We start from the raw sequence: 12,790 nt of genomic DNA on the forward strand, positions 1-12,790 counted from the left end.
CCTCTCAGTTCATTCTCTCTCGAGCTTTGACCAAGACAAGACCACCGAAAAAAGAAAAGAAAATAACGTGTCAAAGATGCTCATTGTTTTGAATCTTTATTGACATTCTAAGTATTAATAATAATCATTATCAGCTGAAATGAAGCTCCTCCTGCACTTAGCCTGAAATGTCATTTCTGTTAAGTTCAAATATGCATCACCACTGCCGTTCCATTTCATTGTAATTCAATACGTAATTAAATTTCTGATAGGCTTTGGCAGAACGTTTTACAGGGTATTTAAGATAATCGAAATGACATAATTTCATAATAGGATTTGATAAGCATAATGGTGGGCAAAACAGTTTATTCAGCACAGTTGCCTTTCATTGTGGAAGAAAGTACAAAATAACAATTAAACTGACCACCTGAAAGGACATGTTGCCACAATAAAGAGCCATGTCAGCCATATTCAGATCTTTTTCTTTTTTTAGAATCATGGCTCATTGAGATTTGGCGTAATTGAACAGGAAATTACTGTTCGGAGCAAGGTTTTAAATATCTACACAAGTGTTTCATAGCATATAAGCCTTAAAAACCATTTAGGGGTATTGTTATTATGAGGCCAAACATTTACTGGTTCATTAAAGAACACTGAGAACCTCATTAGACCTTTTATTAGCTTCTCATTTACTTGTTAGAAATGCATTATGAACTGCAGATTTAGCTCAAAACATTTTTGACACCTTTATTTGTCTGATCACACACACACACACACACACACAAAATCTATAATCTATTCATATACATTTCGGCGTGTAGAACAGCCATAAAATCCTCTACATAATAAATACACCGCTGCCTTGAGACGAGGCATCAATTTCATACGCTTATGAATATTAGCATTCACCATATGCATATTCATGTTGCTTGTGACATAAACAGAGACACGGTTGTCGGGTTTGATGAAATGAAATTGAAATGTAACTTTAAAAGAAACACACATCAAGAGGATATTTAAATATACACATTTGCATTCGGCGGTTTTGAAGGCACGCTTTATTAATGCCGCAACCCTCGCCATTATTAAGTTAAATCTAATGTCTCTGGAAATCCATTAAGTCTTCAAAAACAGTGGAGAAAGACGTCTGAACTGAAGACCCTTATTAAAGACTAGACTAAGTGCACAACACAGATCTGTCCAATTAGAGCCTGTGCATTTAGCAATTAGAGAGAAAAATGTAATGTGCCAAACATTGCCTAAAATGGGCAATTTGACAATGGAGTTAGAAAATATCTGCTCAGATCTTTAAATGGATAATTAGAGAGATAATACTTCATGTTTAATAAACGGTTTTAATGGAGGTTGAAATAATAAAGAATGGAGTCTCATCATGTTGTCGATTTTCAAAGCAGTGTTCCGGTTCCTATAAACGACCGTAAAAGTTCTTCAGTTTGATAGATTTTCTTTCCACACCAGGCCCTGGATGATCACTATTCAAAACTGAACAGATTTTACATATTATCTTTCACTGAAAACACCTGTTTTGTCATTTTGAAGAGTACAAATCTATCCAAAATGCCAACCCTTTCTTGCCATTGTGAAGAGGTTTAAGGGTTACACTTTATTTTAAGGTGACGTACATTGTACTTACTCAAATAAACTACATGCACTTACTATAGAGTTACGGATAGGGTAAGGGTTTGGTTTAGGGTTAGATACTTGTAATTATGCATAATTTACTGTTATTACTATAGTAAGATGTAGTAACTACGTCATCTTAAAGTATAAAGTGTTATCGAATAAAGTACAATCAAATGTATGGTTGTTATTTCTAATTGGCTGGTCCACCAGCCTCCCTTCCTGTTTTAATTGGTAGATGTTACACATTCCGGATTATTCTGATCTAATTTTTTTCCTAACTTAAAAACTTACATTTTTAAGTACCACATTGGTTCATTTTAAATGTGAACTTTGCATTTAAAGCATTTATTTTCACTTATGTTCCCCCCGATAAAGGCCTAAGTGCTAAAACTGTTCTGAAATCAGTAACTAGTGATACTAGTTTACCTCTTCAAAATTTAAAGTGCTTCATGTTATAGTGTGTACTGATTTAAGAACAGTTTCTTATTATAAATCGCATTAATAATTTCTAGTACACTGTAAAAAATGCTCCCTTGAATTTTTAAGTACAATCAACTTGGATGTTTAAGTACATTAAACTGACTTATAAAATGAGTTGAATCTTGTATAACTTATAGAAAAAATTTGAAAATTGCTTAACTTATTTTGATGTGTTAAAGCAAAAACATATGTTGTCATACCTTGTTGATCATATAATGTTTTACAGTGTCCATGGGGAAAAAATAATGAATTAAAACACCATTTTGTCTTTTCAGTTTTCAAGCAAATCAAATCTGGCTGAAAAGATGAAAGAATCAATGGAATCAATGCAGAAATTATCAGTTGTGTTACTGACCTGCAGTATGTGAATTACCAATATATCAATAGTCCTGTCACATAATCACTAAATGACCATTGAGCACTTCCACAATATGATGTCCATTATCCTGTCACATGGAATGCTGTCTCTTATCACATCCAAACATCCATTTCTGTTTTATTTCCCTGCACAGATTGTTCCACAAACAACATTTGGCTGTTGCTTTATTTACAGAAATGTTGCTTCGACAAATCTGTCATTTTTCACCACGAGCCCAATATAGCATTTGAGCTATTGTGCCCCTGTCGGTATTGAGATGGCCACAGCTAATGTTCTGACAGCATAATTTAAGCCACATTCGATTGACTATATTCAAATTCAAATCGGGATCTTTCCTCCTTTATCCACACCTGTACACATCAAGCAAAAAAGGCCACTCAGAAAAGATGTTAGCGCTCATTCTAATGATCTGCCATCAAAGTTATTGGCACACGCTACAAAGCAGACACTCTATTCATCAGCCGCTTGAGAAGCTTCGCACAAACAGAGGCAGTGCTGTACGTGTGAGTTCACATCAGCGCCGAGCAGATGGTGTCAGTGTAAGCAGAGCTGCTGAGGGCCTTTTACACGCTTTTATGTGAACCTTCACTTACTTAACTCAATGTCCCAAAGTGGCTGTCCTTTCGTCGCACGTCGCCGTTCGTCGCAGTTTCTGTTGAGGATGCCAGAACTATCGAGAGCAAATATTTCCAATTCACTCCGCGTCACGTGGCTGAAGCTATTCAACATTCACACGGCAAGCGTGAACTTAGAGACAAAGCTAAACAATTTTATTAGGATGCTTTTTCTCAGCATTACTTTCAATTGTCTTAGAATTGCAATAAGTAAAAAATGCTAGACCTTTTCAGGACTAACATGTGTAGCCATAAAAATGTCAATTGTTGTATTATTCACTCTCAGAAAAAAAGGTACAAAAGCTGTCACTGGGTTGATACCACCATATGAAAAGGTACTTATAATAACCTCAAATGTAGGCTACATATTAGCACCTAAATGGTACATATTAGAACCTTTTTTAAGGGTACCTCCCCTGTGACAGTTTTCGTACCATTTTTAAAAACCCTGCAAACCTCTTTTTGCCAAATGCTTTGCTTGAAAAGTGTGCATTATTTCAAATAAATGATGCTTGGTTTGATATTTTTCTATGTAGGCCTAAAGCAATGACCTTCATGTTTTTAGGTGTCTTATACTTTTTACAGCCAATATGTCAGTCTAAAATTCACAGATATCAATGCTCATTGTGTTTTAAAATCAATTGGTTCCTTCCTTAGACTGTATTAATGAAAGGATAGATCAGCCTTAAGCCTTGCTGGTCAGGTAGGCCTATCAGATTACTTTGAAACGCTTCAGAATCGCCCTTGCGGTGGAACTCTCGATTATTGCGTCTGGAAAGGTTGAGATTTCGGTTATGCTTGTGGATAGAAGACAGAAACAGAACATTCGACCTCGTAATGGACGGTAATAAAGAAAAGTGTAGTACTTGGTGGCCACAGAATGGACTTCAGCCTCTTCTCGTTCATTACTGAAAATGAGAAGGGAGGCGAGATACAAAAATGTAAGTGTAATTTAGCCGTGCCCGGGCAGAACAATTGAATGAGAAATGTGTTGATGTTAAACGGCCCCTCAGGAGACAATAACATTCATTTAATTCCAGCACTGCCATACAGTGTAACATTGGAATGACAGAAGACGTCTGAATATCCATTGTGTTCGCACACGGTTTTCGCAGATTTAAGGGCCTCGGCTGTCTGGCGGCAGAAATCGAGACAAGGGTGACCTCGGATAATTACCACTGTCCAGTGATGAGCTAAAAAGCGCAGCCTTTCAAAACGCCTGAATAAAGGTTGTGTGTGCTTGAGTGCCTTCATTAGATTCATCTCGGCTTGTGCGAGCGAACGCATTACCACTAGTTGACGGAGATCAGACAGACAAAAAGCTCATTTAAGTGCCCTGTAATGGAGATGGTCCTGACACTCCAGAAGTTGATGATCTCATTGAGCAGCAAAAAAATTATAAACGGAGCAATTTCAATAGGGTCCTCACAACATCGGTGCTCGGGCCCTAATAAAAAAAAGATTCAGTATGAGCTGAAATATCAAACTCCAGCTCCATCTAGTGCTCATATTACCACATCGCATCAGCACCTGACAAGTGAATCACTGTATCAGAGAATACGTTTCATATTATTTAAAAGGAATGCAGAATACTCACAGATTTAAGATGCAGAATGAATATAAATAAATGTGGTTTTCTATTCCAGGGATCTATGCCATGTAGTCAGAGGGATGAGTCAGACATAGGCTATATTTCCATCAAACAACACATTATAGTCAAGTCAGTCACATTTATTTATATAGCACTTTTTACAATAGGCTACAGATTGTATCAAAGCAGCTTCACAGTGATAACATGAACATAATACAACAAAGTTTGTTTCTAGATGAAAATAACGTCATCATCCACCTTAAGTAAGACAGATCAATAATATTGTTGAATATTAAATGTCCCAACTAAGCAAGCCAAAAGCCAAGGCAACAGTGGCAAGGAACCAAAACTCCATCAGGTGACAGAATGGAAAAAAAACCTTGGGAGAACCCAGGCTCAGTCGGGGGGGGGGGGGGCAGTTCTCCTCTGGCCAATGAACGAACAGTGTATGATTAAGATTCAGGCAGCAACAGGTCAGAAGTCAGATTGGATCAGAACATTCCAAATATTATTCCTGTTCCATTTGGCTGAAGATCGGAGTCATCACGCCGGTATGGAGACGAGTTTGTTGAGGATCAGTGCCGATGGCTGTCGTGTAGATGAGGCCTTCACAGGGCTGATGAGGCCGGCACCTCAGGGATGCGTCATGGATGGGTCCAGGCGCAGGTCCACCATCTGATCTGGATACGGCCCGGATCCGGCTGACTTCAGTAAACCTCGGAATAAACAGAAAGACTAACATTAGTGTAGATGCCATTCTTCTTGTGATGTAACAAGTACATCAGGTGTTATAGGAAGTGTCCCTGGTTCTGGCTGACCTAATTTATGCAGCCTAATAATTATTTAACTGATTTGAATAATAGAAATGTATAATGTTCTATAAGAATGCCAGGTAAAAGAGATGCGTTTTTAGTCTAGATTTAAACTGACAGAGTGTGTCTGCTTCCCTGACAATGTTAGACTGTTCCAAAGTTTAGGTGCTAAATAGGAAAAGGATCTACTGCCTTGATTTTGATATTCTAGATATTATCAACTGACCAGAATTTTGAGATCGCAGTAGACGTGAAGGACTATAATGCGTTAAGAGCTCACTCAAGTACTGGCGAGCTTATCCATTTAGTGCTTTGTAAGTAATCAGCAATATTTAAAAATGTATACAATGTTTAATAGGGAGCCAATGCAGTGTTGACAGAACAGGATTAATACAGTCATACTTTTCTGGTTCTAGTGAGAACTCTAGCTGCTGCGTTTTGGACCAACTTGACTTTGTTTATTAAGTGTGCAGGGCAACCACTCATAAGAGCATTACAATAACCTAGCCTTGATGTCATGAACGCATGAACTAACTGTTCCGCATTTGTCATTGAAAGCATATGTCGTAATTTAGATATATTTTTAAGATGGAAGAATGCGGTTTTACAGATGCTAGACACGTGACTTTCAAATGAAAGATTGGCATCAAAGAGCACACCCAGGTTCCTAACCGATGACGAAGACTTGACAGAGTAGCCATCAAGTGTTAGACAGTATTCTGGGTTAATACGTGTGGAAGTTTTTTTGCCCAATAATTAGAAACTCTGTTTTTTTCAGAATTAAGTAGTAAATTGCTAGTCATCAAATTTTTTATATCAGCTATGCATTCTGTTAATTTTGTGAATTGATGTGTTTCGTCAGGGGGCGTAGAAAAATAGAGCGGAATATCATCGGCATAACAGTGAAAACTAATTCCATGCTTCCTAATGATATCTCCTAATGGAAGCATGTACAGAGTGAACAGCAATGGTCCTAGTACTGAGCCTTGTGGTACGCCATACTGAACTTGTGATCGATATGACATCTCTTCATTTACTGCTATAAACTGATAATGGTCAGATGATTTGAACCATGCTAATGCAATTCCACTAATGCCAACATAATTTTCGAGTCTATTCAAAAGAATGTTGTGGTCAATAGTGTCAAATGCAGCACTAAGATCAAGTAACACTAATAGAGAGATACAACCACGATCGGATGATAAGAGCAAATCATTTGTAACTCTAATGAGAGCAGTCTCAGTATGGTACGGTCTAAATCCTGACTGAAATCCTCACAGATATAATTTCTTTCTAAAAAGGAACATAGTTGTGATGATACTGCCTTTTCTAGTATCTTTGACAGAAAAGGTAGATTCGAGATCGGCCTGTAATTGACTAATTCTGTAGGATCAAGTTGCGGTGTTTTAATAAGAGGTTTAATAATAGCCAGCTTAAAAGTTTTCGGTACATATCCTAGAGACAAAGATGAATTAATGATATTAAGAAGAGGATCTGTGACCTCTGGAAGCATCTCTTTCAGTAGCTTAGTCGGTATAGGGTCTAACATACATGTTGTTGATTTAGATGATTTAACGAGTTTGGACAATTCTTCCTCTCCTATAGCAATGAATGAATGAAATTTTTCCTCAGGGAGACTACAATGCACTGCCTGATGCGATACTGTAGTAGACTGTTGCATAGTTATACATTTTTCTCTTATATTATCAATCTTGTAAGTGAAGAAGTTCATAAAGTCATTACTGTTGTGCTGCGTGGAAACATCTGGTGTTGAAGCTTTATTTTTTGTTAATTTAGCCACTGTTTCGAATAAATACCTAGGGTTGTGTGTGTTTTCTTCTAAAAGTGTTGAAAAGTAAGCAGATCTAGCAGATTATAGTGTGAACATAGTAGAATTGTACACTGTAAAATCCAACAGTGATTCTAACTAACACTTTTTAGTTAACTTTACTTAATGTCTTAACTTAATTGTAAAAATCTAGTAATTTGTACTATTAACATACTATGGTTTGTTTACTCAGGAAACCCAAGTTAAGATCAATTGATTGGTTTGAGAGCGGTTTTTGAGGCAGGGAAATTCTTAAAGGGGGGGTGAAATGCTCATTTTCACTCAATCTCCTGTTAATCTTGAGTACCTATAGAGTAGTATTGCATCCTTCATATCTCCAAAAAGTCTTTAGTTTTATTATATTTATAAAAGAAAGATAAGCTGTACCGAGTCTTTCCGGAAAAAACCGAGCGTCTGGAGGCGGGCCGTGTGGGCGAAGCCAGAGCCATAGAGAGAATCCGTCGATCTGGGCTTTGTTTATAAAACATTCATCGTTGCATCCACTGTTCCTAACGCTGGGTTCTTTGGGAAGCTGAACATGGTAAGCTTTCCCTCACATCCAAAAACACACTTTGGAGACACGCTGCCGATGATTTCCTGTTGAAGCGCGTTGATGTGCGCGGTCTCGCTCTCCTCTGGTCGACGTGTGCACGGGCGAGCTTTTCTGGGAGAAATGCTCATATAAGGAGTTCCACTCTGGTCTACGTCATTAGATCCACGGTCGAAAAAAAACCAGCCGAAACTTGTACCAACCCGGAAGTAAGATTTTCGGCACAGAAATTCTCCGTTATTCGTCCAAAATATTTTTTAAAAACTTTGGCCATGTTAAGCATGAGAATCCATCTCTTTAACACTGTAAACAACTCTGAATACATGAAACACCATTGTACCCCCCCTTTAATGGACTTTTCACTCATTTCCCAAAGTCATCTTGAATGTTGAATTGTCAATACAACTGAAAAATTTTAGAGAACATCACATAAGCTGACTTCATAAATTGGTGTTGATTTTCCTAAAATGTTTTAGTCACCATTGTGGTGATTAGTGATCCCTTTGGTTTGGCACTTATAAACTTAATTTATATTATTGTAATTCTCTTCCCATTGATGCAGCGATGCAACAAGAAATCAGTTATTTGGTTTCAAAAGGAAGAGAAGTAATATATGTATGTATGTATGAATGAAGTGTAACATAACTATATTTCATGTCAATTAATGATCTTTTATAATTTAGTTGCTAACACTTATGTCCTAAACACCTTGTGAAACTTTTAATTGGGTTTATATAATCCCTCTATATTTCTGACAATCTTGCACTTGATCATGCTTGAGTCACACAGACTTCAACATTCAGCCTGCAAAACACAACAATGGTAACAATTATAGTTTACTTAAAGTAAATTGTCAAGTAAGTTACTCACTACAGTTCTTTTTTAGTTACTAGAACTCTAGTATAAGTGAACTATTACTAACTAAGCATTTGTCAGTACCACATACTATTCCTATTTCACTTGTTTTTTTAAGGCAATCGGTTTGCATGCTTTTTTAAAGTCTAACTAATTACAAATTTACAGTGTCAGTAAATTAGAAAAAGTACTGAAATAAGGTCCATTTTTTATATTACAAGCATCATAACATACCTAAAACCCTGTAAAAAAAAAGAAAGAAGCATATATATATATATATATATATATATATATATATATATATATATATATATATATATATATATGCATTTAGTATATAATGTATAATTATATATAATATGAATAATAATAGTCAGTTTAATTTGAGTTAAAAGAAACACATTCACAGTTTAAAAAGCCCAGTTTAGACCCATCGCAACCCATCAATTATAGCCTATATCTAAACTCCCTTTTATGGCTAAGATCTTAGAGAAAGTGGTAGCAGAGCAGCTTACTACTTTCTTAGAGATAAATTATATTTTTGACAAATATCAGTCAGGTTTCCGTAAAAAAACATTCTACGGAAACTGCACTAATTAAAGTTTCGAGTGATATTTTGATGTCAGCTGATTCTGGGAAGCATACAGTGTTAGTTTTATTGGACCTTACATCTGCCTTTGACACTATTGATCATAATATTTTGATTAATAAACTTCAGGATCTAGTAGGGATATCTGGATCAGCTTTAAAATGGTTTTCCTCTTACCTTTCCGGTAGAAGTTTTAGTGTTTTTATTAATCAGATCATGTCAGATACTGCAGGTTTGTCGAGTGGTGTACCTCAGGGTTCTGTCCTGGGACCGATTCTTTTCCTTCTGTACATGCTGCCTCTAGGACAGATAATCGGCCGGTTTACTGATGTTTCTTATCATTTGTATGCAGACGACATTCAGTTGTACTGCTCTTTTAAGCCTACTGAGCTCTATAAACTGTCTTCTTTAATCAACTGTCTGAGTAGTATTAAGCAGTGGCTAAATGATAACTTTTTACTCCTGAAGACTGAAACACTAATCATTGCCCCTGAGCAAAGCATCCCTCAGATAAAACAACATATCGGTGCCTTAGGCTCGTCTGTCCAGCTGAGTCTCAGGAGCTAAGGTGTTATTTTTGATTCTTCCATGTCCTTGGAGAAACACTCGAATCAACTTATTAAAAACTGTTTTTCAATTAAGGAACATTTCTAAAATAAGAGCCTTGGTGTCAAAGGCCGAATTGGAGATGATCATTCATGCTTTTATTGCATCTCGCTTAGACTATTGTAAGTCTTTTTATTTGTCTTAATAAGAAAGATTTTTGTCGCCTCCAGACTGTCCAGAATTCTGCTGCAAGGCTTTTAACCCACACCAGTAAAAGGACACACATCACACCTGTCTTAGCTTCACTTCATTGGTTATCAGTGCAATTTAGAATGCACTTTAAAATTTTGGTTATTACTTTTAGAGCCCTACAAGGACAGGCGCCCCCTTACATCTCTGACCTGATACAGCTGCGTACGTCCTCACATAGTGTGAGATCAACAGGTCAGAGATTTTTAGTTGCCCCCCACACACATTTTAAAACTAGAGGGGACCGTTCGTTTCAAGCTGTGGCACCGGCTGTGGAACGCATTGCCTCTTTCCATACGCTGCTTGGATTCAGTGGAAAATTTTAAAACACAGTTAAAGTGTTTACTCTTCTATTTAAAGAGGCTTTTAGCTAGACCGTAGGGTGGTTAGGCCGGTCTTATGTGTATTTCTGTTTTATTTTTTGCTTTTGTTATTCATTTTTGATTATGTATTGAATATTTATAAATATTGTATATTCCTCCATTTGTTGTGAAGCACTTTGTGATTTTTTATCTGTGAAAAGTGCTATACAAATACATTTTACTTACTTACTTACTTACTTTAAAGTCAAGGATGGGTAAGGAAACACTTCCTTAAACAAAATAATTTTGTGTTAATTAGAGATAAACAGAATTTTGTTCATATCAGCCTGTTTAACCTCTGGTAGCTGTGTTTTAAAACAAGGTAGCTGGTTTCTAGCTGGTTATCAGTTGGCCAACGAATGTTTCAGTTTAGCTTGCGCCAATCCTGGATTTTAGGCACCATGAAAGTGGCTCGGCTTTTAACTTATATAGTAACTTTAATAGTTTAATAGTAAATGACCGCGGCGTGACGAAGGCTGTACCAATTCGAAGGCTCTTTCAAATGCGGCCTCCAAATGCGCCCTTCGTTTTCCGTGAAATGAAGGATACAACAGATGGACCCTTCGCGTGCAGCGTACCCCAGAGTTCATTGCGGCTCAGAGATGACAGGATTTTATTTACTAATGTACTAATTAGCTAATTTGCTAATTTACACTTTCAAATGCAAGTTTGGGTTTCAACTTACTCAAAGTAATGATACAAATGTAAAAATTATTTAAAAAAATAAGTTTAAAGCGGTTCAAACGTTGACGTCTTACTAAGATGCGATTGTATATAGTTTATTATATTCTATATTATGGACCATGGTGAATATATTTAGACAGTTTGTAAATCCTGTTTTGTTTTAAGGCAGTTGAATATAACTTTTTTAAGTCCAGTACAAACGTTACTGCAACTGTCACAATTGCTATAGGCGTCAAGAACAGTCCTCTGTAGGCTAGACCGTCCCATTTAACAACGCTCAGTTCAACCTTCATGCCCTTCGAAGGATGCAGTCTTTAAATTGGGACAAAGCCTGTTCTAGGTATCTCAAACCAAAATTTAACCAATCAGCTGTGAGCAAAGAGACACATGTCCGATGCAATAAAGTCACTCCCCGTTTCTACTCTAAATTACTAAAGACCACCTAAACCGAAACCAAGTCGAGACCAAGACCAGAGTGTGTTGAGACCAAGACAAGACCAAGACTTTGTGTCTTTGTGGAAATGTCTTATATTTAATCAATAAATACAATTAGAACAATAAGACACTATAGAGCTGTTACCAATCAAATCACCAACAATGAAAATTCATCTTTGTGTTGCAGAGGTGGCACAGAAGTTGCATCTGAATTGGTACAATTACACCTTGATAATGTTGAAATTAATGTTTCAAAAATAACATTTTGAATATAGAAATGTGATGGGAAAATAAAATGATAGGTCTACTTTTAAATATTAAACTGAAATCAAAACACTTAAGTGAGTCACGGAATCTTTTATTCAACTCATTTGTTCAAAGCACCTGATTCATTTAGTAACAATTTTTTTGCAAAAATGTGTCTATAATTTAAGTCACTTAATATTAACTTCTTGTTTATTGAACATTTGTATAAAATCAATATCACATTTGCAATCATGCTCATATTTGTGAAAACAGCTCTCTTGCTCTTGTGATATTGGATAATTATATCATATGTTATAATACAAAAAAAATCTCATACAAGTACTTTTTTTGCAATCATATCTTGAATTTTGTGGGCATTTGTATTAATTCTGGGCATTTGACTTTTTTTGAGACAATCCTGCATTGATTTCGAACCCCACACTACAGTAATAAAAAAATAAAACAAAAAATAAAAATCACATTAGAAATAAGAAAGTTTTACATCAAATTACAAATAAATCAGATAATGCACCAACAATTTAGTGATATCCTCGCAGTTGTGGTCTTGAGATAAAATCCTGAGTCCTCTTAGTCTGAGACCGAGACACAAATGTACAAGGTCGAGACAGAGACAAGACCTTCAAAAAAAAAAAAAGGTCTTCAGACTCGAGTACTACAACACTATTAAGCACTTACTTTAAATGAATATGAATTTATAAAGGTAATATACATACGCTTTAAAATCAATAGATAAAGCTACAAAAATTACTACATGTGAGCTTAAATGTTCAATTCTCTATCAATTATATAAACGTAACTTTTACTTGCACTTATAGCAAGAGACTTGTCAAAGCTCTTTTCTTCTTGCTGTGTAAATGTGTTTAAATTCGTAATATTTTTCAATCTCATAATATTCTGCAGAAGAGGAATCGCAGTTTCACTGTACC

Source organism: Squalius cephalus (genome assembly GCF_949319135.1).
Source record: "Squalius cephalus genome assembly, chromosome: 11".
Classification (NCBI taxonomy): domain Eukaryota; kingdom Metazoa; phylum Chordata; class Actinopteri; order Cypriniformes; family Leuciscidae; genus Squalius; species Squalius cephalus.